The sequence below is a fragment of the Ranitomeya imitator genome, chromosome 2 (assembly GCF_032444005.1).
Source record: "Ranitomeya imitator isolate aRanImi1 chromosome 2, aRanImi1.pri, whole genome shotgun sequence".
Classification (NCBI taxonomy): domain Eukaryota; kingdom Metazoa; phylum Chordata; class Amphibia; order Anura; family Dendrobatidae; genus Ranitomeya; species Ranitomeya imitator.
This window is the reverse complement of record NC_091283.1, coordinates 527,124,837-527,151,941: the sequence shown is the minus strand read 5'-3', so window position 1 is coordinate 527,151,941 and position 27,105 is coordinate 527,124,837. Positions and strand designations below refer to the sequence as shown.

The window sequence follows — 27,105 nt, the reverse complement described above, 5'->3', positions numbered from 1 at the left end:
GGCTTCAATGGAATGGGCATTAGGTCTCACGGACGTGGTTTGTGGAACCACTGTGCCAAGGACTGTGGAGAGCCTGGAGGGGTGTGACTGAGTGAACACCTGACTGTTCACTAGAGCCTCTGATGGTGAGGTTAGACTTGGCTCCCGATGAACGCCAGGTGCCACTCCAGGACAGACCAACGGACAAGCAGCAGCTGGACCCAGAGGACAGTCTGGAGGGAGCAGCTGGCAGAGTTTGTATTAGAATGCATCAGACAGCGTTCGCATCAGAGTGCGGCAGGCAGCGTTTGTATCAGATTGCGGCAGGCAGTGTTTGTATCAGAGTGCAGCAGACAGTGTTTGTATCAAAGTGCACCAGGCAGAGTTTGTATCAGAGTGCAGCAGGCAGGGTCTGCAATAGAGTGCAGCAGGGAGGCTCTGCAGTCGAGTGAAGCAGTCAGGATCTGCAGTCGAGTGCAGCAGGCAGGATGTAACGAATGGAAGCGGAGGCATAGATGTTGCTGTGTACATTCGTTTATTGCTATTTTAGAGGAACCATTGGACCATTGTCTGGGGGGCTCCGAAGGGGGCGTGACTATGCGAGCCCCAGACACCTGTAGTAAGACCCCTCGAACAGGATCAGATTGAAATGTCCAAGGGACGCAGGTGCGAACACCAGTTAGACCCCTGGCACATGGAAGCTATCCCAGCAGAACAGGTGGACTGGCAGAGATAGCAGGTGGTGTTGAACTTGACAGACGGCAAACCGCAGAGCGAGACGGATCTGACACAGGCAGTAGTGACGTCGTCCTGGGTGACGGATGGTTGAGCGGGACGGGACTGGCACTGGCAGTACGGGAAACGTTTCGGGAGACCGAGTGACGTACAGCAGGACTCTGAGAAGACAAACAGTATTAGCGGGGTAATGGCAGGTCACTAGCGGTACACAGACAGAATGCAGGTACAATAGTACAGGAACCGGAAACTAGCAACAGGAAACACTTGTTGCTCCAGTGCCCCCTCAATGGCAGAGGGGTCAGAAATAACACTCGCTATCACACCATTGGTTAGGAGCATATTTGAAAAATGCGCGCTGTCTCTTTAAGAGACCGGGTGCGCACGCACATGACTTCAGCGTCAAGCCAGGAGACCTGCTGTCTACGCGCCAGAAAGCAGTAGAGGAACCAGAGACCGAAGCCGGGCAGCAGACTGAGAGTGGGAACCCCAACTGGGACCCTGCAGAGGTACCGATGTTACATAGGACCTGCAGTTGAGTGCAGCAGGCAAAGTCTGTATTAGAGTGCAGCAAGCAGGGTCTGCAGCTGAGTGCAGTGGGGACTGGTATACAACCTTAAACAACGTAGACTGCAAAACAGAGTCATTGGCTGGGGAGGAAATAGCAAGTGCATGCGCTGGCCTGTTGTGAATTCAGCTTTTTGGCTCCCTCCGGTGGTTGTAGAGGGTAATGCAGTTGTGCCTGGACTGCAGGAGTGGACAGGTGTATCTACTAATTGCAAAACTGACTGGGGTATATAGTTTTGCAGGATCCTTTAGTCAGTGCCAGTTGTCCATTGTTCTGGAAGGCTTCACTTCCCTGCTGGTCTCTCCAGTTTACTGTGCTTTTCTACAAAGATAAGTCCTGGCTTTGTTTTTGCTGTCCACCTGCAGTGGACTTTATAGTTCTGTGCATTTTCATGTTTTTGTTTTCTCCAGCTTAGTCTGTGAAGGATTTTTTGCAGCCTAGATATTTCTCTGGAGATGCAGATATACACCCCATGTCTTTAGTCAGATGTGGTGATCCGTATTTTCTGCGGTGGATATTTTCTACTGTTTTTATACTGACCGCATAGTTCTCTGTTCTATTCTTTCTTTTTAGCCAGTATGGCCTCCTATGCTAAAATCTGATTTCATATCTGCGTATGTTATTTCCCTCTCTTCTCACAGTCAATATTTGTGGGGGCTATCTATTCTTTGGGGATTTTCTCTGAGGCAAGATAGGTTTCCTGTTTCTGTCTTTAGGAGTAGTTAGATCTTAGGCTGTGCCGAGGGGTCTAGGGAGAGTTAGGTACCCCCCACGGCTACTTCTAGTTGCGCTGCTAGGTTCAGGGTTTGCGGTCAGTACAGGGACCACCTTCTCCAGAGTCCGTCTCATGCTGCTCCTAGGCCACCAGATCATAACACTGGCCCTTTAAGAGGGCAGGAGGGCATGCACGCGCGCCCTAAGGACATGGCTAGAGGACTGTCTGGAAGCATGCCAAGCATGGGGAAGGAAAGAACTGTCTGCAGCATGGGTGAGTGAAGAGACACGCCGGCGACCCTGCCTGTCAGAGCAGGGATCTGACGTGGTGCTAACATTAGGTGAGTATAACCATGTTTGTTATTATTAAATAAAAATGGAAAAGTATCTTTTCCTTTGATTTCAAATAAAGGGCTTTATACTTGCTATGTCTTTATTTACAATACAACTATAGGATTAGTAATGCATAGGTGTCTTATAGATGCCCCTCTATTACTAAGCTGTGGGCTTGATGTCACCAGACAATACAAAAGTAACATCAATCCCACAAATATGACCCCACTAGCCACCGCTACAGGACAAGTAGAAAGAGAAGGACAAAGCGCCAGAATTGGTTCAACTAATAAAATGTACCTTTTTCGAGGTGGCTATTTTTAGGCTGGCGTAGGTCAATATCCATTGCTCCTTACCAGCCTGAGAATACCAACCCACAGCTGTCTGTTTTGTGAAGGCTGGTTGTCAAAAATGGGGGGACCCCACTCCAGTTTTTTTAAATTATTATTTAAATAATTGAAAAAAATATTTGGGGACCCCTCTATTCTTGATAACCAGCCCTGCTAACGCTGACAGCTGATGGTTGTAGCCCCCAGCTGTCATGTTGGCCTGGCTGGTTATCAGAAATACAGGGGAACCCATGCTGGATTTTTTATTTATTTATAGCGCAGGCAGCAGCTGAAGAATGCACCCATCATCCGCCCCGTGCTTTTACTGTTATTAGCGGCAGCAGATGTAGGCTGATGGCGGTTATAGTTCAATCAGCTGCCGCCTGCTCTCACTGTTATCACTTGAATATAACTCTCATCATTCTCCCCTGATCGCTGGCAGAGCAGGGGAGAATGATGCGAGCCATCTTCAGCACCTAGCGCCGGTGAACAGCGCTAATTGTACCACTGCTTCTCACGTGTGGTAGTGATGTGGCACACGGCTGCCACACGAGTGCCACAAGTATTACACACACGGACATGGATATCTCCGCGACTGTTTTTTCCGATACAGGTAATATCAGGACGTGTGAATCCGGCATAAAGCTGCTAATTTCTAGGCCCTTTTCCATGCCCAATGTGGCAAAATCGAAGACTACACCAAGATACACTCCGGGGAGAACAAGCACCAGCAATTTGGCAAGTCAGCTTTTATTGTACCAATAATATCCGCCAATTTTATTATATTGAGATAATTTCCCCCATCATGCATCGCCAATACTGCTGGACGGCCCCTGAAATTATTACTAGCCATTGCCTGAGGTAACACCTGAATCCATTGCAAATTCTGAATAAAAGCTAAACTGCATCCACCTGATTATGCCTGAAATTTATGCCCTCCGGAAAACATTACGCTCTCTTCTTTATAATATATAACAATGTCCCAAGATCCATATTTGTGGAGTCGGCGAATCTGAAAAGATATAACCAAAAGACACCCCATAAATTTAAATACTACGGTATATAACATTCAAACTTACAAGTCCAGCCTAATATGAGCGAAAACAAGAAAACTTCCTTCTGCCCAACTGCTTAATTGCTTCCTTGCTTACCCCCAAATCGCAAGACTCCATTCCAGCACCAATCAAAAATGAATGTGTCCCAAACTCTGATGCATCCATGCCGACAACACCCAAATATAATTTTATTACAGATTTAAACTGATGGCGCATTAATGAAAAAATGGATTTATGCACAAAAACCGAGGAACAGAAAGGTAAATTAACATAAAAAATCTTTTACATGCTTGAACTAGGCGAAACAGACCCCACAAATTTTTAACCCTTCGCCAAAAACCCTTACCACTTTGATACGATTTTGACTTATACACACAAACTTTTACCCCCTTTAACCCCTTAGTGACAGAGCCAATTTGGTACTTAATGACCGAGCCAATTTTTACAATTCTGACCACTTTATGAGGTTATAACTCTGGAACGCTTTAACGGATCCCGCTGATTCTGAGATTGTTTTTTCGTGACATATTGTACTTCATGTTAGTGGTAACATTTCTTCGATATTACTTGCGATTATTTATGAAAAAAACGGAAATATGGCGAAAATGTTTAAAAGTTTGCAATTTTCAAACTTTGTATTTTTATGCCCTTAAATCAGAGAGATATGTCACAAAAAATAGTTAATAAATAACATTTCCCACATGTCTACTTTACATCAGCACAATTTTGGAAACAAATTTTTTTTTTGTTAGGGAGTTATAAGGGTTAAAAGTTGACCAGCAATTTCTCATTTTTACAACACCATTTTTTTTTAGGGACCACATCACATTTGAAGTAATTTTGAGGGGTCTATATGATAGAAAATAACAAAGTGTGACACCATTCTAAAAACTACACCCCTCAAGGTTCTCAAAACCACATTCAAGAAGTTTATTAACCCTTTACGTGCTTCACAGGAACTGAAACAATGTGGAAGGAAAAAATGAACATTTAACTTTTTTTTGCAAACATCTTAATTCAGAACCATTTTTTTTATTTTCACGTGTAAAAACAGAAATGTAACCATAAATTTTGTTATGCAATTTCTCCTGAATACGCCAATACCCCATATGTGGGGGTAAACCACTGTTTGGGCGCACCACAGAGCTTGGAACTGAAGGAGCGCCGTTTGACTTTTTCAATGCAGAATTGGCTGGAATTGAGATCGGACGCCATGTCACGTTTAGAGAGCCCCTGATGTACCTAAACAGTGGAAACTCCCCACAAGTGACACCATTTTGGAAACTAGACCCCTTAAGGAACTTATCTAGATGTGTGGTGAGCACTTTGAACCCCCAAGTGCTTCACGGAAGTTTATAACGTAGAGCCGTGAAAATAAAAAATCGCTTTTGTTTACACAAAAATGATCTTTTCACCCACAAATTCTTATTTTCACAAGGGTAACAGGAGAAATTAGACCACAAAAGTTGTTGTGCAATTTCTCCTGAATACGTCGATACCCCATATGTGAGGGTAAACCACTGTTTGGGCGCACCGTAGAGCTTGGAAGGGAAGGAGTGCCGTTTTACTTTTTCAATGCAGAATTGGCTGGAATTGAGATTGGACGCCATGTCGCGTTTGCAGAGCCCCTGGTGTGCCTATACAGTGGAAACCCCCCACAAGTGACACCATTTTGGAAACTAGACCCCTTAAGAAACTTATCTAGATGTGTGGTGAGCACTTTGAACCCCCATGTGCTTCACAGAAATTTATAACGTAGAGCCGTGAAAATAAAAAAATCGCATTTTTTCTACAAAAATGATCTTTTTGCCCCCAAATTTTTATTTTCACAAGGGTAACAGGAGAAATTAGACCACAAAAGTTGTTGTGCAATTTCTCCTGAGTACGTCGATACCCAATATGTGGGGGTAAACCACTGTTTGGGCGCACCGCAGAGCTTGGAAGAGAAGGAGTGCCATTTTACTTTTTCAATGTAAAATTGGCTGGAATTGAGATTGGACGCCATGTCGCGTTTGGAGAGCCCCTGATGTGCCTAAACAGTGGAAACCCCCCACAAGTGACACCATTTTGGAAACTAGACCCCTTAAGGAACTTATCTAGATGTGTGGTGAGAACTTTGAATGCCCAAGTGCTTCACAGAAGTTTAGAATGCAGAGTCGTGAAAATAAAAAATATTTTTTTTTCCAGAAAAAAGATTTTTTAGCCCCCAAGTTTTTATTTTTACAAGGGTAACAGGAGAAATTGGACTGCAATAGTTGTTGTCCAATTTATCCCGAGTACGCTGATGCACCATATGTGGGGGTAAACCACTGTTTGGGCACACGGCAGAGCTCGGAAGGGAAGGAGCGCCGTTTTGGAATGCAGACTTTGATAGAATGGACTGTGGGCGTTATGTTGCGATTGCAGAGCCCCTGATGTACCTAAACAGTGGAAACCCCCCACAAGTGACCCCATTTTGGAAACTAGACCCCCCAAGGAACTTATCTAGATGTGTGTTGAGAACTTTGAATGCCCAAGTGCTTCACAGAAGTTTAGAATGCAGAGTCGTGAAAATAAAAAATATTTTTTTTTCCACAAAAAAGATATTGTAGCCCAAGTTTTTATTTTCACAAGGGTAACAGGAGAAATTGGACTACTAAAGTTGTTTTTCAATTTATCCTGAGTACGCTGATGCCCCATATGTGGGGGTAAACCACTGTTTGGGCGCACGGCAGAGCTCGGAAGGGAAGGAGCGCCGTTTTGGAATGCAGACTTAGATAGAATGGCCTGTGGGCGTTATGTTGCATTTGCAGAGCCCCTGATGTACCTAAACAGTAGTAACCCCCCACAAGTGACCCCGTTTTGGAAACTAGACCCCCAAGGAACTTATATAGATGTGTGGTGAGAACTTTGAATGCCCAAGTGTTTCACAGAAGTTTATAATGCAGAGTCATAAAAATAAAAAATATTTTTTCCACAAAAAAGATTTTGTAGCCCCCAAGTTTTTATTTTCACAAGGGTAACAGGAGAAATTGGACCCCAGAAGTTGTTGTCCAATTTATCCCGAGTACGCTGATGCCCCATATGTGGGGGTAACCCACTGTTTGGGCGCACGGCAGAGCTCAGAAGGGAGGAAGCACCATTTGACTTTTTGAGCGCAAAATTGGCTGTCGTGTTTGGAGACCCCCTGATGTACCTAATCAGTGGAAACCCCCCAATTCTAGCTCCAACCCTAACCCCAACACACCCCTAACCCTAATCCCAACCCGATCCATAATCCTAATCACTAACCCTAACGATAATCACAACCCTTACCCCAAAACAACCCTAATGTCAACCCTAACCATAGCCCTAATCAAAACCCTAAATCCAACACACCCCTAATCCTAATCTCAACCCTAACCTCAAACCTAACCCTAATCCCAATACACCCCTAATCACAACCCTAACCTTAACCCTAATCCCAAACCTAACCCTAATCCCAAGCGTAACCCTAATGCCAACCCTAACCCTAATCCAAACCCTAACCCTAATCCCAACTCTAACCCTAACTTTAGCCCCAACCCTAGCCGTAACTTTAGCCCCAACCCTAACCCTAAGGCTACTTTCACACTTGCGTCGTTTGGCATCCGTCGCAATCCGTCGTTTTGGACAAGAAACGGATCCTGCAAATGTACCCGCAGGATGCGTTTTTTGCCCATAGACTTGTATTGCCGACGGATCGTGACGGATGGCCACACGTCGCATCCGTCGTGCACTGGATCAGTGTTTTGGCGGACCGTCAGCACAAAAAAACGTTCAATGTAACTTTTTTTGTATGTCGCATCCGCCATTTCTGACCGCGCATGCGTGGCCGTAACTCCGCCCCCTCCTCCCCAGGACATAGATTGGGCAGCGGATGTGTTGAAAAACTACATCCGCTGCCCACGTTGTGCACAATTTTCACAACGTGCGTTGGTATGTCGGGCCGATGCATTGTGACGGCCCCGTACCGACCTAAGTGTGAAAGAAGCCTAACCCTAAATTTAGCGCCAACCCTAACCCTAAATTTAGCCCCAACCCTAACCCTAAATTTAGCCCCAACCCTAACCCTAAATTTAGCCCTAACCCTAGCCCTAACCCTAATCCTAGCCCTAACCCTAGCCCTAACCCTAGCCCTAACCCTAATTTTAGCCCCAACTGCTCTTCTCCTGCCGGCCGGCAGATGGAGACAGATGGCGGGCGCACTGCGCATGCGCCCGCCATTTTCTTTTCCCCGGCGGCCAAGAGGAGCAGCAGGAGGACCCAGGGACACCGGTGAGTATGATAGGGTCCCCGAATCCCCCTATTTCTCTGTCCTCTGATGTGCGATCACATCAGAGGACAGAGAATTACACTTTGCTTTTTTTTTTTTTTGCGATCGCCGGTAAACAGTTAATTACCGGCGATCGCAAAACAGGGGTCGGTAAAACCGACCCCAAAGATTCTCCCAGGGCCGGCCGGCGGGCGCACTGCGCATGCGCCCGCCATTTTGAAGATGGCGGCGCCCATCGGGAGCCACGAGGAGCATCGGGGGACACAGGTGAGTATCGGGGGGCGATCGGGGACCCCTTTTCTCTGTCCTCTGATGTGCGATCACATCGGAGGACAGAGAAATTAAAAATAAATCGCGTTTTTTTTTTTTTGCGATCGCCGGTAAACGGTTAATTACCGGCGATCGCAAATGCGGGGTCGGTACAAACCCCCCCGAATCATGTTCTCTGGGGTCTCGGCTACCGCCGGCAGCCGAGACCCCGGAGAAAATCTGACTCTGGGAGGCGCTATTCACTTTTTCCACAGCGCCGTTAATTAACGGCGCTGTGGTTTAAGTACCCTTAGCGGCCGCCGTTAAAAGGCGTATCGGCGGTCGCTAAGGGGTTAACTAATAATTTGTTGGTAAACTCTAGACCGCCGACCTGTTTTGCACTAGGTCCAACTAATTCACTGATGCGTAATCAGTGGCGTAGGAAAGGGGGTGCGGGGGGGGCGTTCCGCCCCGGGCGGCACAATGCGGGGGGCGGCCGGCACTGCAGGAGAAGAAGAAGAAGAAAAAAAAAAAGACGCCCCCTTAAATCTTCAGGTGGCGCCGTCCGCCGCCACGACCAGGGCCAGCTCCCCCCACCACCGGGCCCCGCCCCCCGCTCTAATACTCACCTCTCCTGGTTCCTGCGGCTTCAGCGTCCCCTGACTCTGCGACGTCTCAGGGCAGAGGGCGCGATGACGTCACTACTGTGCGCGCCGCTCTGCCTCTCTGTCCTGAGCGTCGCAGAGCCGGAGAGACGCTGGCTGGCTGCACCGGACCTGCGCTAGGAACGGGAGAGGTGAGGATTTTACTTTTTTTTTTTTCTTTATGTCTGACTGTCTGGGGCTGGGACAATGCTGGACACACTGGGGCAATACTGGAGACCATGGGGCAGATTGCTGGACACACTGGGGCAGTACTGGAGACCATGGGGCAGAATGCTGGACACACTGGGGCAGTACAGGAGACTATGGGGCAGATTGCTGGACACACTGGGGCAATACAGGAGACCATGGGGCAGATTGCTGGACACACTGGGGCAATACAGGAGACTATGGGGCAGATTGCTGGACACACTGGGGCAATACTGGAGACCATGGGGCAGAATGCTGGACACACTGGGGCAATACAGGAGACCATGTGGCAGAATTCTGGACACACTGGGGCAATACAGGAGACCATGGGGCAGATTGCTGGACACACTGGGGCAATACAGGAGACCATGGGGCAGATTGCTGGACACACTGGGGCAATACAGGAGACTATGGGGCAGATTGCTGGGCAATACTGGAGACCATGGGGCAGAATGCTGGACACACTGGGGCAATACTGGAGACAATGGGGCAGAATGCTGGACACACTGGGGCAGTATAGGAGACTATGGGGCAGATTGCTGGACACACTGAATACTGGAGACCATGGGGCAGATTTCAGGACACATTGAGGCAATGCTGGAGACCCTGGGGCAGACTTCTGGACATACTGGGGCAATACTGGAGACCATGGGGCAGATTGCTGGACACACCGGGGCAATACTGGAGACCATGGGGCAGATTGCTGGACACACCGGGGCAATACTGGAGACCATGCGGCAGAATGCTGGACACACTGGGGCAATACAGGAGACCATGGGGCAGATTGCTGGACACACTGGGGCAATACTGGAGACCCTGGGGCAGATTTCTGGACACATTGAGGCAATGCTGGAGACCCTGGGGCAGACTTCTGGACACACTGGGGCAATGCTGAACACTGGGGCAGATTGCTGGACACACTGGGGGTAATATGCTGGACACACTGGGGCAAAGCTGGACACACTGGGGAAAGGCTGGACACTGGGGCAGATTGCTGGACACAATGGGGGTAATATGCTGGACACACTGGGGCAGACTGCTGGACACACTGGGGAAAGGCTGGACACTGGGGCAGATTGCTGGACACACTGGGGGCAGTGCTGGACATACTGGGGCAGATTGCTGGACACACTGGGGGTAATATGCTGGACACACTGGGGCAGATTGCTGGACAACATGGGGGTAATATGCTGGACACACTGGGGCAGATTGCTGGACAACATGGGGGTAATATGCTGGACACACTGGGGGCAGGACTTGAGGCATGGGCAGAATGTAGATACGGGGCATGATTGGAGACACGGGGCAGGATTGGATCATGGGGCAGGACGGATACGATGGAGGCTGGTGGGGCAGGATGGGGAGATCATATGGGGTAGAATGGATACTCATGAGGGCAGGATGCGAGAACATATGGCTGGAGCCAGGAATGAGATAAACGGGGCCAGGGTGGGGAATAGTGTTACCATAGGGGATAATTAAGGGACATTATTACTGCAGTGATGTATTTATTTTATTTTTTGAGTATACTGTTTTAAATGGGGGGCAGGCCTGTTACTGTGCAGAGTGACACTATATCACCTTTTTTTCTTCATGTGATGTAATGTAGAAGTTGTGAAAAATTAAGTAATGTGTTCTGCAAGCGGAGCTCGAGATAACTGTGTTATTTCCTGCAGAAACGAGTCCTGGCTGGAAGGAATGATGGCGGTCTGTGCTGGATGAAAGATGAAGGACTTCACCTAGAGACGTCACTGGTGAGTCAGTGTTACCTATACACTGACACTATACACTGTATACTATATAGAGGTCCTGTGTATAATGTCACCAGTGATCTCTGTATTACCTCTACACAGACACTGCATACTAAGTACAGATCTCCTGTGAATACTGGCACTTATGGTGATAGTATTGTGGTTTTTTTTTTATTACTGATCAGTATTGTAGTATTCAGTCACTATGTGGTGGTAATATGTGGTCTGGAAATGGTGCGGTGGTATTTGTCCCTTGTATGTAGTATTATTCGGTCACTATGTGGCCTGGTCATGGTGTGGTGGTATTAAGTCACAGGTGTGGCATGTGGGGGTGACACCATTAGGCCCAGTTTAAGTTCTACAAAACAGGAAAACCATTTTTGGTAACCTTTGTGTGTATTGAGCCGGGGGGGGGGGGGGGGCGCCAAACTCGGGAACAGCCCCGGGCGGCAAAAGCTCTAGCTACGCCTCTGTGCGTAATGCTGCAAAAAAGGAGAAAAACACACACCGAAAAGTCTCAAAGGTGCTCCTAGCTACTCTAGCCATGCATACGCCGTGACAAACTGCTCCCCGCGCGTGCGCACTGAAGTTGTGTGTGGTACCCAGCTTCAGTGACTGTGCAGCCAGAGCCGCTCATCATGCTGCAAGCATGGGGAGCCGCTCGTCACGGTGCATGTGTAGCTCCCCGATCGATACACTGCGCAAGCGTGGGATTTTTCAAAGCATATTTGAGTGATGTCGGCATAACTCCTGGAACAACATTCAAATTGTGTGGGCGGTGACAGCCATGACTGAATGAAATGAAGAACACCCCTATGACTAAATGAGCAGGTATGATCAAACTACAGTGGGGAAAAAAGTATTTAGTCAGCCACCAATTGTGCAAGTTCTCCCACTTAAAAAGATGAGAGAGGCCTGTAATTGACATCATAGGTAGACCACAACTATGAGAGTCAAAATGAGAAAACAAATCCAGAAAATCACCTTGCCTGATTTGGCAAGATTTATTTTGCAAATTATGGTGGAAATAAGTATTCGGACACCTAAAAACATGCAATATTTCTGGCTCTCACACACCTGTAACTTCTTCTTTAAGAGGCTCCTCTGTCCTCCACTCACTACCTGTAGTAATGACACCTGTTTGAACTTATCAGTATAAAAGAAACCTGTCCACAACCTCAAACAGTCACACTCCAAAATTGTAGCCCTGCACCAGGCTGGGAAGACTGGATCTGCAATAGGCAAGCAGCTTGGTGTGATGAAATCAACTGTGGGAGCAATAATAATAACATGGAAGACATACAAGACCACTGATAATCTCCCTCGATCTGAGGGTCTATGCAAGATCTCACCCCATGGGGTCAAAATGATCACAAGAATGGTGAGCAAAAATCCCAGAACCACACGGGGTGACCTAGCGAATGACCTGCATAGAGCTGGGACCACCGTAACAAAGGCTACCATCAGTAACACACTACGCCGCCAGGGACTCAGATCCTGAAGTGCCAGAAGTGTCCCCCTGCTAAAGCCAGTACATGTCCGGGCCTGTCTGAAGTTTGCTAGAGAGCATTTGGATTATCCAGAAGAGTATTAGGAAAATGACATATGGTCTGATGAAACCAAAGTAGAACTGTTTGGTAGAAACAAAACCAGGGTGGATAAAAATCAATGTTTTTTTAAAAAACATCAAAAAAATCAAATTTTTTTTATTTAAATCGGATTTTTTTTATTTAAATCGGATTTTTTTCAATAAACTGCTTTTTGAGGAAAATATTTTACCATCCAAAGGTTCTTCCATCATGAGATAAAGCTGAGTTGTTTAACTCAGTAGAATAAAGGTTGTATATGTGTAACATTCACAATGCCATGCTCCTCCAGAGGTTTCTGTAGGATTAGTTGGCAGTTTCTCTCCTATATTATCACAGACGCTCGCTTTACTTACGCAGTTCTCAAAACTGAATTTGACTCCGCAGAGGTCCCAGCCTCTTCTTCACGGCAAAAATGTTACAACATGAACAGAGTTGAGAAAAAGACCTTAATCCTATTGTTCTACAAACCAATGAATACAGAATCAACCCCTTCAGTGCCAAGTCCAAGAAGTTAGACAATATGTTTCTGATTGTTTGGAGTGGAATAGATCTGCACAACACAAGAAGAATGTGAATCTAAGTGTGAGGAGGAGGAAGGGCAAGCAGACAAGAAAATGAAAGTGAAACTTTGAGCACAATACTGCAGCATAGCCACAGACAGACAAGTCTGGATCTGTTTGTGTGTACGATCTGAGGTTTATTACATTCTTTCCTTATAATGGCAGCAGGCCGTAAAAGAGACCCAGTTTGGGAATATTTTAATGAAGCTCCTTCGCCTATCGGTAAGGCAGGCATGCGTGCAAAATGCAAACGATGCAACAAAGAGATGCAAGGCCTGGTGGCGCGAATGAGGCAACATCATGAGAAGTGCGGTGATGAAGATGACCAAAGAAACACTTCTGAACAGGCAGGATCTTCAGGTTGGTAAACATTTTTATTGAATCCTATTTCTAAAGACTGAACTGTCATGTGTGAGAAAAATTATATTTCTTATTATTACTGCATGTTACTGTCATTTGGTACAGTTATGAAGAAAAACAAATATTCCTTTTGGGGCAGGGGCAGTGATGTGTTGTGTACAATAAGCAGAAATTGTATAAATAATAAAATAACAGCATTGACTTTTTTTGTTTAGGGGAATTCATGGATTCTGGAAACTATCCACCTCCAAGATCACCATCATCCTGTTCTACAGTTTCAGAGTTATCCATCCAGGATAGTGCTTCATTAGCAGCAGCAGCATCATCAGACACCACAGCCACATATCACCATCACCCAAAAGGAAGAAAAAACCTTTACCTCCTGGAACCACCATAGATAGGTTTGTGATAAGAACTAGCAGATTAGAAAAAAAGTTGATTGATGAAAAAATTGCCCAGTTTATTTATGCAACGAACTCTTCTTTCCGTCTGACTGAGAACCCACATTTCATTAATATGGTTCAGTCACTGAGACCAGGATACAGTCCACCCAGCAGTGCAGTGAAACTGCTGGATCAAGTGTATGACAGAGAAATGGAGCAATGTGCAACAGCTCTGGAGGGTAAAATTGTTAACCTAAGTATTGATGGGTGGAGTAATGTCCACAATGATCCTATTGTATGTGCTTGTATAACAACAGAAGAAGGTAAAGTTGCAAAAACAACTGATACGTCAGGAAATGCACACACAGCAGAATACTTACAAGAAGTGGCAGTAAAAGCTATAACAACATGTGAACAAAAATTCAAATGTCTAGTACGCAGTTTGGTCACTGACAATGCTGCAAACGTATCCAAGATGAGAAGAGATTTAGAAGAGCAGGGAGGGAATACAAAGCTGCTAATAACATATGGTTGCAGTGCTCATTTGCTGCACCTCTTAGCCAAAGACTTAAGTGTTCCAGAAATAAAGGCTAATGTTGTTGAAATTGCTAAATACTTCCGTAATAATCATTTTGCTGCAGCAGCTCTGAAAAGGATGGGTGGAAGCAAGCTAACGCTCCCACAAGATGTTAGATGGAACTCTATGGTGGACTGTTTTGAGCAGTATATCAAAAACTGGCCTATTCTGATGACACTTTGTGAAGAAAATCGAGATAAAATAGATGGCACTGTCACGGCCAAAATCCTCAACATTGGGCTTAAGAGAAATGTTGAACATATGCTGAGCTTCCTGAAACCCAAGCTTTAAACAAAATACAGAAAAATAGCTGTTTTATTGCGGATGCTGTTGAAATTTGGAAGGAACTGAGTGAACACTTAAAAACAGAACTACACATGGACAGAATTAAATTACAAGCAGTAAACAAACGAATGGGACAAGCACTGACTCCAGCTCATTTTTTGGCAAATATTGTCAATATCCAATATCAGGGTCAAAACCTAAGTGCTGAGGAAGAGGAGTTAGCTATGACATGGGTATCCAGCAATCATCCATCTTTAATGCCAACTATAATAAACTTCAGAGCTAAGGGGGAACCATTCAAGAAATATATGTTTGCTGAAGTTATTTTAAGGAAGGTCACACCAGTAAACTGGTGGAAGTCACTTAAGCGCTTGGATTTAGAGACTGTTCAAGTAATGATTTCACTTTTAACAGCAGTAGCTTCTTCTGCAGGCGTTGAAAGAATATTCTCTTCCTTTGGACTCATTCATTCTAAATTGAGAAATCGGTTGGGACCCAATAAAGCAGGAAAGCTTGTTTTTCTTTTCCAGATTATGAATAGGAACAAAGAAGAAGATGATGATGAAGATGACGACAAGTGAGCTACAGAGGACAGCAGGGACAGTAGTATTTAAGTTTTTCATGTGTCGGCTGGGCTGACAGTCTAAGTTTCTTAGAATATATATATATTTTGTTTAGCCAAATTAGTTAACAAACATGGATGTTTGTTTAAGCAAATAACTTATGCTGTAATGTTGTTATTGTTTCAGTTGAATAAATCTATTTAAATTGTTATTAAGGTCAGGATTATTTTTCTCCTTCCTAAGTACAACAGAACAGTGGTGTCCAAATATGAATGATTAACCCATTAAACTGGGGAGAAAAAAGTAATATAAAAAGTGATTCTAAAAATCTTCATCTACTTGCATGTTAAAGTAGCAGGAACTAGTTTAGGTAGAAACTTTGATTTAAATCACTGATTTAAATCAAGCCTTACTGACTAGTGATTTAAATCGTGATTTAAATCAGTTAGATTTAAATCAAATCCACCCTGAACAAAACACATCGTGTTTGGAGGAGACAGAATGCTGAGTTGCATCCAAAGAACACCATACCTACTGTGAAGTGGCAACATCATGCTTTGGAGTTGTTTCTCTGCAAACAGACCAGGATGACTGATCCATGTACATGAAAGAATGAATGGGGCCATGTATCGTGAGATTTTGAGTGCAAACCTCCTTCCATCAGTAAGGGGATTGAAAATGAACCATGGATGGGTCTTTCAGCATGATAATGATCCCAAGCACACCGTTAGGGCAACGAAGGAGTGGCTTTGTAAGAAGCATATGAAGGTCCTGGAGTGGCATAGCCAGTCTCCAGATCTCAACCCCACAGAAAACCTTTGGATGGAGTTAAAAGTCCATGCTGCCCAGCGACAGGCCCAAAACTTCACTGCTCTAGAGGAGATCTGCATGGAGGAATGGGCCAACTTACCACCAACAGTGTGTGCCAACCTTGTGTAGACTTACAGGAAATGTTTGACCTCTGTCATTGCCAACAAAGAATATATCACAAAATATTGAGATAAAATTTTGTTAATGACCAAATATATATAGGCTGAACTGGATGGACAAATGTCTTTTTTCGGCCTTACTAACTATGTTACTATGTTACTATGTTACAAATACCGTATATACTCGAGTATAAGCAGACCCGAGTATTAGCCGATGCAAGTAATTTTGCCATGAAATACTGGGGTAAGCTCGAGTATAAGCCGGGTATGCATTGTCCCCTCATCCCCATCCTGGTATGCATGGCTTCCTCATCCTTGTCATTGTATGCATGGCTCCCTTGTCCCTGTCATTGTATGCATGGCTATTTATCCCTTATTCTTGTATGCATAATTCCTGTTAAAAAAAAATCCTATTTATCTGCCTGCGCGCCCTCAGTGGCAATGCATCTCGTTTGTTCCGGCGCCACCAGCTGTCTTCCGGCCGAGCGATCTCGTGGCCCGATCATTAAGGTAATGAATATGCACTCCACACAACTGTCCATTCATGAGGTTATAACTCTGGAAAGCTTCAACAGATCCTGGTGATTCTGGCATTATTTTCTCGTGACATATTGTACTTCATGACTGTGGTAAAATTTCTTTGATATGACTTGCGTTTATTTATGAAAAAAAAACAAATTTGGCAAAAATCTTGAAAATTTCACAATTTTCCAACTTTGAATTTTCATGCCCTTAAATCACACAGACAGGGCCGGACTGGCCATTTGGCAATTCTGGCAAATGCCAGAAGGGCCTGTCTGTTCGTGGGCTGCCTTGTCTGTTACGTTGTTAACAGAATTGGTGTTCTCAAGATACACATGCTGTTAAGAATTGTGACGGAGCTCAAAGTCGCTGACCCCGTCGCTTACCCCAGCAGCCATGGGTATCATTAGAAATATTGGTCTTGTGGAAAAGCTTCCTTTCCTCCTTCCAATGTATTATTAGTACTATATCCCATCTGGTGCTTGGGGACGGGGACAACATGGGCCTGTGTGATTTCCAATGCCAGGACTGAATTTTGGCCCCAGTCTGTACCTGCACACAGATATGTCACACAAAATACTTAATAAGTAACATTTCCCACATGTCTACTTTACATCAGCACAATTTTGGAACCAAAATTTTTTTTGTTTGTAAGTTCTAAGGGTTAAAAGTTGACAAGCGATTTCTCATTTTTACACCACCATTTGTTTTTAGGGACCACATCACATTTGAAGTCACGTTGAGGAGTCTATATGATAGAAACTAAAAACTGCACCCCTCAAGGTGCTCAAAACCACATTCATGAAGTTTAATAACCCTTCAGGTGCTTCACAGTAATTTTTGGAATGTTTTTTTCAAAAAAATAAACATTTAACTTTATTTCACAAAAAATTTAATTCAGATTCATTTTGTTTTACTTTTACCAAGGGCAACAGGAGAAATTGGACCCCAAAAGTTGTTGTACAATTTGTCCTGAGTACGCTGATACCCCATATGTGGGGGTAAACCACTGGTTGGGCGCATGGCAGAGCTCGGAAGGGAAGGAGCGCCGTTTGACTTTTCAATGCAAAATTGGCTGGAATTGAGATGAGGGAGGGGGGGGGGACGTGGTTTGCCGGAGGAAGGGAGCAGACGTGTTCTATAGGAGCTCCTGCTAATTCCCCTAAAAAAGCTTTTAAAAGCGTACTAAAAAGTGGATTTTTGGACTCTCGGGGCATTTTTAACACGCCAGTAACCAAATATGCTCGGAAGGGTCCTGATCCCACAAAGAATGACCCTACATGGAGCCGGAGAGAGGATTAACAGCAAACGGAGGGACTCAGACAAGGTCTGTAGCTACAAAGCCCGGTCCTCCCCGCGCCCAATACAACCCGAAGCTGCAGGGAGCACCGCTGCACCAAGAGACCCTGATCGGCGAGGCGCATGCCCCTGCCGCGGCTTCGGAACAGACCCGCAGCGCCAAGGACAAAGGCCAGTTTGAAGCGGCGACTCAGACTCAGCACATCGGGAGCAGACTGGGAAGCAAGATGGCGCCCGCCCCATCACAGCTGAGGCACAGCGCTCCGGAGTTTGTGCCGAGGCTGCGGGCGGCTGACGAGACACGGCAACAAAACACGGCAGAGAGGTAATGCGCTGCTGCAGCGGGACTGGCCCGGGGAGCTTCACGCCGGTAAGAATGCGGGAGCCAGCTATTGAACTTTCCCGGAGGCAGGAGATTGCAGGGGGAAGGGAAAAATGGCGGCGGCTGCTGGTCATGACACTCTGCAGGGGGATGGGGACGCTCCTGCACATTGGAGAAGCTGTGGAGACCGGAGCAGGATACCCACCCCGGCAAATGCTCAGCACATTAATAAATTAAAGGCCTACAGCATACCCACACCGATGAGGAATAAAAAAGAAGGCTGTGCTACCATCCAGCTCACACCTGATGCGTTGAGTACTACACCACTCCAACACCGCAACGGTATGCAGCAGCCCCATACACTTCAAAAGAGGTGTGCCACCTCTAAATCCCATAATAGAAGCCTGAAATTCACAGGGAACATACAGGAGGACAAGACCTATGGGGATCCACCAGACAAAAGACAATATAACGAAATTTCTGGAGATGACAACTACAATTGTAAAGAGACACAGCCAATTGCAGATATAGGGTCTCCTGCTGAGCCCTATGAAAAGCCTCAAACTTACTCTACAACAGGGGATGATGTCACCTTTACCCCTCCTGATAATTCCCACCGCCCTTAAGAGTTTAACCCCGATGACCTCCTAAAACCTCTATTAGCCTCACACAAGGAATGGATGGAATCTGTCAGGGAAATGTCTAGGAATTTTGTTTGGGATATTAAAAAGGGGTTGGCCCCTACTATGGAAGATGGAAATGCCATGGAGGATCATTCAGAGCTAGTGATTTCGTGCCAGGTCTCACACCCTGGTCCTGACGTCCTCTCCGTCTCTGGCGGGGAGATGGGGAGTGTCTACTCGGAGGATTTCTCAGATGTGACAGAGTCCTCTTCTCTTGGGGGGAGTGAGTTTTCATATGGGGGAGAGTCTTCCAGTTCCTTTTCTTCACACTCTTATTCAGAGGAATCTAACGGTTTCCGAAAATCCAACTCCCAGGGATCCCTCTCACAGCACTCAATCGCAGAGAACCCTAATTCGAGGCAAATTTCTACGGAGTCTGAGATACACCCCAATAACCCATTTATAATGGATAACATCCCCGCTTCTAAAAATTCTCCATCTGTCGGATTTATGATTAAAATATGCAAGGCCTTTCTATCATCAGCGAACATCTCAGGAGGGGGTTTTGGCACTGATTATAATTTGACATCTGACCTCGAAACAACGGCCTCAGAGGCATTTATCAAAAAGTTACTAACAGACACCTTGTCAGCCATTGTGAAAACCCCCAAACCTATTCCTACTAAGGCCCATGAATTTTCTTCACTCCCTTCAAAAACAACTGACAAAACAAACAAAAATTTCATAACCCCACTTCCAAAGGATGCCAAAAACACGTCTTTATCCTCAGACTCCCTGGAGAAGATAAAAAACGATATCCTCTTATTTAGGGAAGACCTAAACAAATATGAAGATTTTAAAAGAAAAAATAACTTAAAAATCAGAGGAATTCCGGAGTCGGTTCAACCCTCCCAATTAAAAAGCTATATCTCCACTATGATATCCGATCTGTTACCCAATTCCAAAGTGGCAAACCTGGTTGAGAGGACATTCAGAATTCCAAGACCACCATCTCTCCCTCCAGATATTGCAAGAGACGTTAGAGTATCCTTTTACCCTGGGTGGGTAAGGAATGATCTTCTGGCCCTGACAAGAAATTCAAAAACCCTCGCGTCTCCATATGACAATATACTGTAACTCTGTTCAAAGATTTGTCTAAAGCCACAATTCAAAAAAGGAAATCATTCCATCGCATTACTAGAGAACTACTACGCGCAGGAATCCCCTATTATTGGTCTCAGACCTCCACCATACAAATTATATACGCGTCCAAACTAACAATCATCACATCTCCGGACGAAGGAATCGTCTTTTTGAGAAAAATCGGAATACTTTCCTCATCGGCTTCTCACAACCACTCATTTTTACCCCCAACATATCCTACTTGACTGAAAAGCCTCTAGGAAAAACTCACTACGTGGACCGGGGTACTACTTAACCATATGTCCCATGTGGTCTTCTCATCTTGGATTACAAACAGAGCAGTCTTTTTCTCTTTTTGAAGCAATAGATAAACCTTACTCCACTTGATAATGTTTTAAATGAACCGAACATTCTGCCCACATAGTCTCAGGGTCACCCAGGGGTGTTCCCGGACACGACAAGCTACCTTATATCATATATTCTGCTTAAAGTCTGAGGGTCATCTGGAGATGACCCGGACATGACAGGTCTTCGTATTCTATTATTTTCTCTACTGGTAACCTCATATAGCTTCAGATGTTTACTTAAGCGAATCTGCATGTAGCATTATTTATGTCAATTTCATAGCCTACTATGATACTTCATGTCAAGCAAATTTACATGCATATCCTACTATGTCACTTCAGGCAGCTTCGGAGAGGAGCTAATCAAGTTTATATGTAGCATTATCTATGCGAAGTCATACCTCTCTTCATTTTGTTCCATTATGTTTATACTAAAGTATTATATGATCGCCTGTCTCCCCTATTGCTATAGCGATAGGGATTTATTTTTCCCACCGTCATATCCCACCCTTTCCCCTCCGTCCCCTCCTTGCCTAACCTTCCCGGTTAAAAGTTAAAATCCCAATAAAAATGTTTGGAAAAAGGAAATGAGATAAGACGTCATGTCGCGTTTGGAGAGCCCCTGATGTGCGTAAACAGTGGAAACCCTCCATTAGTGACACCATTTTGGAAAGTAGACCCCCTAAGGAACTTATCTAGATGTGTGGTGAGCACTTTGAACCCCCAAGTGCTTCACAGAAGTTTATACTGTAGAGCCAAAAAAATAAAAAATCATATTTTTTCCGCAAAAATGATTTTTAGCCCCCAGTTTTGTATTTTCCCAAGGGTAACAGGAGAAATTGTACCCGAAACGTTGTTGTACAATTTGTCCTGAGTATACTGATACCCCATATGTGGGGGGAACCACCGTTTGGGCGCATGGCAGAGCTCAGAAGGGAAGGAGCACCGTTTTGGAATGCAGACTTAGATGGATTGGTCTGTGGGCGTCATGTTGCGTTTGCAGAGCCCCTGATGTGCCTAAACAGTAGAAACTCCCTACAAGTGACCCCATTTTGGAAACTAGACCCCCCAAGGAACTTATCTAGATGAGTTGTGAGAACTTTGAACCTCCAAATGTTTCACTAAAGTTTATAACGCAGAGCCGTGAAAAATAAAAAATATTTTTTTTTCCCACAAAAATGAATTATTAGCCCAATTTTTATTTTCTCAAGGGTAACAGGAGAAATTGGACTGCAATTGTTGTCCAATTTGTCCTGAGTACGCTGATACCCTATACGTGGGGGTAAACCACTGTTTGGGAGCACGGCAGAGCTCGGAAGCGAAGGAGCACCATTTTACTTTTTCAACGCAGGATTGGCTGGAATTAAGATCGGACGCCATGTCACGTTTGGAGAGCCCCTGATGTGCCTAAACAGTGGAAATCCCCCAAATCTAATTCCAACCTTAACCTGAACACGCCCCTAACCCTAATCCCAACCCTAACCATAACCCTAACCACACCCCTAACCCTGACACACCCCTAACCCTAATCTCAACCCTAATCCCAACCGTAAATGTAATCCAAACCCTAACCCCATCTCTAGCCCCAACCCCAACTTTAGCACCAACCCTAACCCTAACTTTAGCTGCAACCCTAACCCTAACTTTAGCCCCAACCCTAACTTTAGCCCCAACCTTAATCCTAACTTTATCCCCAACCCTAACCCTAACTTTGGCCCAAACCCTAACTTTAGCACCAACTCTAACCCTAACTTTAGCACCAACCCTAACCCTAACTTTAGCCCCAACCCTAACTTTAGCCCTAACCCTAAGGCTATGTGCACACGTTCAGTTTTTTTCGCCTTTTTTTCGCGTTTTTTTTGCGCTAAAAACGCTATAAAAACTCATTAAAAACGTATACATTATGCATCCTATCATTTAGAATGCATTCTGCATGTTTTGTGCACATGGATGCGTTTTTTTCCACGAAAAAAACGCATTGCGGTAAAAAAATGAGCATGTTCATTATTTTTGCGGATTTTCTGCATTTTTCCCGCAATTCTATGCATTTGGGAAAAAACGCAGAAAAAACGCACCAAAAACGCGTGAAAAACACGTGAAAAACGTGGTAAAATCGCGGTAAAAACGCATGCGCATTTCTGGCAGAAATGTCCGGTTTTTGTCAGGAAAATTTCTGCAAGAAATCCTGACGTGTGCACATACCCTAATGGGAAAATGTAATGAAATACATTTTTTTTATTTTATTATTTTTCCCTAACTAAGGGGGTGATAAAGGGGGGTTTGATTTACTATTTATGACGAGTTTTTATAGCGGGTTTTTGTTTGGCAGCTGTCACACACTAAAAGACGTTTTTATTGCAAAAAATAGTTTTTGCATCACTACATTTTGAGAGCTATAATTTTTCTATATTCTGGTCCACAGAGTCATGTGAGGTCTTGTTTTTTGCGGGACGAGTTGATGTTTTTATTGGTAACATTTTCGGGCACATGACATTTTTTGATCGCTTTTTATAATGATTTTTGTGAGGCAGAATGAGCAAAAACCAGCAATTCATGAATTTCTTTTGGGTGGGGCATTTATAACATTTCGCTTGTGGTAAAATTGATAAAGCAGTTTTATTCTTCGGGTCAGTACCATTACAGCGATACCTCATTTATATCTTTTTTTATGTTTTGGTGCTTTTATACAATGAAAACTATTTTATATAAAAAATAATTGTTTTTGCATCGCTTTATTCTGAGGGCTTCTTGAAGACGCATATACGCAAAATGCGCGTCAAGGGGTTTCAGCAGGAGGACCTACACTTTATCTAGCTATTATGGGTGAGTTCTAAGCAGCCTAAGGGGTACCTGTGACTTTGGGGGGCTTGCCCTGTGGGACAGAATCTATTTATTAGTAGCCCCTTTTACTTGCACCCACTACTATTGTGATAGTCATATATATTGAGGCCATTGAGGCTTTGTGTTTATACACCCCCTAGCGCTTTGACTACTTTCACTATTTGGTCCACCTGCTGTACCAGCAGGTTTCTACACTTGTCCCTCCTTTCTCTGCTAAAATTATTTTGCTAAACTTTACATGTATGTAATTTTGTTCAATAAATGATTGCTTGGTTTTTATGCTACCTATTGGTGTTCATTGTACTCTATGGTGCTCTGTGTTTTCTTTATTCTGAGGGCTATAACTTTAATTTTTTTTCTGATGACGATGTTTTGTCGTTTTTTTTTTGCGGGACAAGATGACGTTTTCAGTGATACCATGTTTATTTATATCCGTCTTTTTGATCACGTGTTATTCCACTTTTTGTTCGGCGGTGTGATGATAAAGCATTGTTTTTTGCCTCGTTTTTTATTTATTTTTTTACGATGTTCACTGAAGGGGTTAACTAGTGGGACAGTATTTGTTTGGCAGCTGTCACACACTAAAAGACGTTTTTTATTGCAAAAAAATAGTTTTTGCATCACCACATTTTGAGAGCTATTATTTTTCCATATTTTAGCCCACAGAGCCATGTGAGGTCTTGTTTTTTGCGGGACGAGTTGTCGTTTTTATTGGTAACATTTTCGGGCACATGACATTTTTTGATCGCTTTTTATAACGATTTTTGGGAGGCAGAATGAACAAAAACCAGCAATTCATGAATTTCTTTTGGGTGGGGCATTTATAACATTCCGCTTGTGGTAAAATTGATAAAGCAGTTTTATTCTTCGGGTCAGTACGATTACAGCGATACCTCATTTATATCATTTTTTTATGTTTTGGTGCTTTTATACAATAAAAACTATTTTATATAAAAAATATTTGTTTTTGCATCGCTTTATTCTGAGGGTTTCTTGAAGACACATATACCCGAAACGCGCGTCAAGGGGTTTCAGCAGGACCTACACTTTATCCAGCTATTATGAATGAGTTCTATGCAGCCTTAAGGGTACCTGTGACTTTGAGGGGCTTGCCCTGTGGGACAGACTCTATTTATTAGTAGCCCCTTTAACTTGTACCCACTACTATTGTGATAGTCATATATATTGAGGCTATGTGTTTATACACCCCCTAGCGCTTTGACTACTTTCACTATTTGGTCCACCTGCTGTACCAGCAGGTTTCTACACTTGTCCCTCTTTTCTCTGCTCAAATTATTTGGCTAAACTTTATATGATCTTTTTGATCATGTGTTATTCCACTTTTTGTTCGGCGGTATGATGATAAAGCATTGTTTTTTGCCTCGTTTTTTTTTTTTACGGTGTTCACTGAAGGGGTTAACTAGAGGGACAGTTTTGTAGGTTGGGTCGTTATGGACGCGGTGATACTAAATATGTGTACTTTTATTTTTTTTTTTACTTACATAAAGAAATGTACTTTTTTGGAAAAATATTTTTCTTTATTTAGAAATTCTTAAAAAAATATTTTTACACGTTAATAATTTTTAAAAAAACTTTTTTACATTGTCCCAGGGTGGGACATCACTGTATAAAGTCAGATCGCTGATCTGACACTTTGCACAGCACTGTGTCATATCAGTGATCTGACAGGCAGTGTAGGAGGCTTTTCAGCGCCTGCTCTCAGCAGGCACTGACAAGCCACCTCCCTGCAAGACCCGGAAGGACCCCGCGGCCATCTTGGATCCGGGGGCCTGCAGGGAGGAGACCCTCAGAACAACACAATCACATCGCGTTGTTCTGAGGGTCTCAGGGAAACAAGCAGGGAGCCCCCTCCCTGCGCGATGCTTCCCTATACCACCAGAACGCTGCAATCTTGTTTGATCACAGTGTTCCGGGGGTTAAAGTGCCGGAAGTGGTCTGTGACGGCTCCTGGCACATAGTGTCGAGTGTAGCCAATAAGGGGGAGATTTTTATTTTGTAGTTTGGTTCGGATACTGCAGAAAACAAAAAAAGACAGTATTTCTGCAATGTGTGAACACTTACAGGCACAAAAAAGCCAGATGTTGTATAATGAAGCTACTTAAAGATGAGAAAGTTCTGGCGGCTCCGACTTTGAATGAATGAACAAAAACTAAATCCATAGGTCTGAATTAGAGATGAACAGGACGCACAGTTGATGTCACACTGCCCGGACTAATCAAAAGCCATGCCGGGGATGCTTACATGGGCCCCAAATTCCCTTGGCCTGGCTGCGTCCCTGTCCCTTGCCAAGCTGTGTGCCTGTCTCTTGGCCAGGCTGCTTTTCTCTGTCTCTTGGCCTGGGTGTCCCCCCTGTCTCTTGTCAAGGCTGTTGCCCCCATCCCTTGGCCAGGCGGCCCGCTCCTGTCACTTGGCCTGGCTTCCCTCCCCTGTCCCTTGGCCAGGCTGCCTGCCTCTGTCTCTTGGCCTGGATGTCAACCCTGTCTCTTGTCTCGGCTGGTCCCCCTATGCCTTGGCTCGGCCGCCCGCTGCTGTCACTTGGCCTGGCTGCCCTCCCCTGTCCCTTGGCCAGGCCGCTTGCCTGTCTCTTGGCCTGGCTGGCCCCCCGCTCTTGTCACTTGGCCTGGCTGCCCTCCTCTGTCCCTTGGCCTTGCTGCGTCCCTGTCCCTTGGCCTGGCTGTCCCCTGTCTCTTGGCCTGGCTGCCCACTCCTGTCACTTGGCCTCCCTGTACCCTGTCTTTTGTCCAGGCTGTCCCCCCTGTCTCTTGTCCTGGCTGGCCCCCCTATCCCTTGGCCCGGCTGCCCGCTCCTGTCACTTGGTCTGGCTGCCCGCTGCTGTCACTTGGCCTGGCTGCCCGCTCCTGTAACTTGGCCTCTCTGCCCTCCGCTGTCCCTTGGCCTGGCTGTCCCCCGTCTCTTGTCCAGGCTGTCTGCCCTGTCTCTTGTCCTGGCTGGCCCCCCTATCCCTTGGCCCGGCTGCCGACTCCTGTCTGTTAGCCTCCCTGCCCTCCGCTGTCTCTGGTCCAGGCTGTCTGCCCTGTCACTTGGCCTGGCTGCCCGCTCCTGTAACTTGGCCTCTCTGCCCTCCGCTGTCCCTTGGCCTGGCTGTCCCGTCTCTTGTCCAGGCTGTCGGCCCTGTCTCTTGTCCTGGCTGGCCCCCCTATCCCTTGGCCCGGCTGCCGACTCCTGTCAGTTAGCCTCCCTGCCCTCCGCTGTCTCTGGTCCAGGCTGTCTGCCCTGTCACTTGGCCTGGCTGCCCGCTGCTGTCACTTGGTCTGGCTGCCCGCTCCTGTAACTTGGCCTCTCTGCCCTCCGCTGTCCCTTGGCCTGGCTGTCCCCCGTCTCTTGTCCAGGCTGTCTGCCCTGTCTCTTGTCCTGGCTGGCCCCCCTATCCCTTGGCCCGGCTGCTGGTTCCTGTCAGTTAGCCTCCCTGCCCTCCGCTGTCTCTTGTCCAGGCTGTCCGCCCTGTCACTTGGCCTGGGTGCCCGCTGCTGTCACTTGGCCTGGCTGCCCCTGTCCCTTGCCTGTTAGGCAATCCCTGCATGTTTTGCGGTGGTCAAACAGCCGCAACACATGCAACAGCGGCGACTAGAGCATTTTATTCGAGCACGTGGAAGTCACTATTAGCACCCGAGCATGCTCGCTCATAACTACCTAAAATAGCCCTCACCTCAGACATCTCCTGCTGGGGGAGAAAGAAAAGGTAAATGGGTGTGGATTGCGGTGTAGCCAGAATTTGCAGAGGCCTGCCACAACATCTGTCCCTCTCACTGGTCTTCAGGAGTTGGGATGTCTGCCTCCCCTCGGGGTGCCAGAGATGCCTCTGCTATTACTGTATCTGCACATGGCGGGCTCGTCTGCAGCGAGTGACGAGGCAGAGGACATGACAGCAGTCCCTGGTGACAGAGGG

At 45.5% G+C, this 27,105-nt stretch overlaps 1 long non-coding RNA gene across 1 annotated transcript; it reads right to left on the bottom strand.

Annotated features, from left to right (window-relative positions):
• Window positions 1-505: 505 nt before the first annotated feature.
• Window positions 506-27,105, bottom strand: LOC138667559 (uncharacterized). Its single transcript, XR_011318820.1, has 3 exons — window positions 26,866-27,105; window positions 3,571-3,670; window positions 506-875 (listed from the first exon to the last, which is right to left on the bottom strand). It is a non-coding gene; the product is annotated as an uncharacterized lncRNA (long non-coding RNA).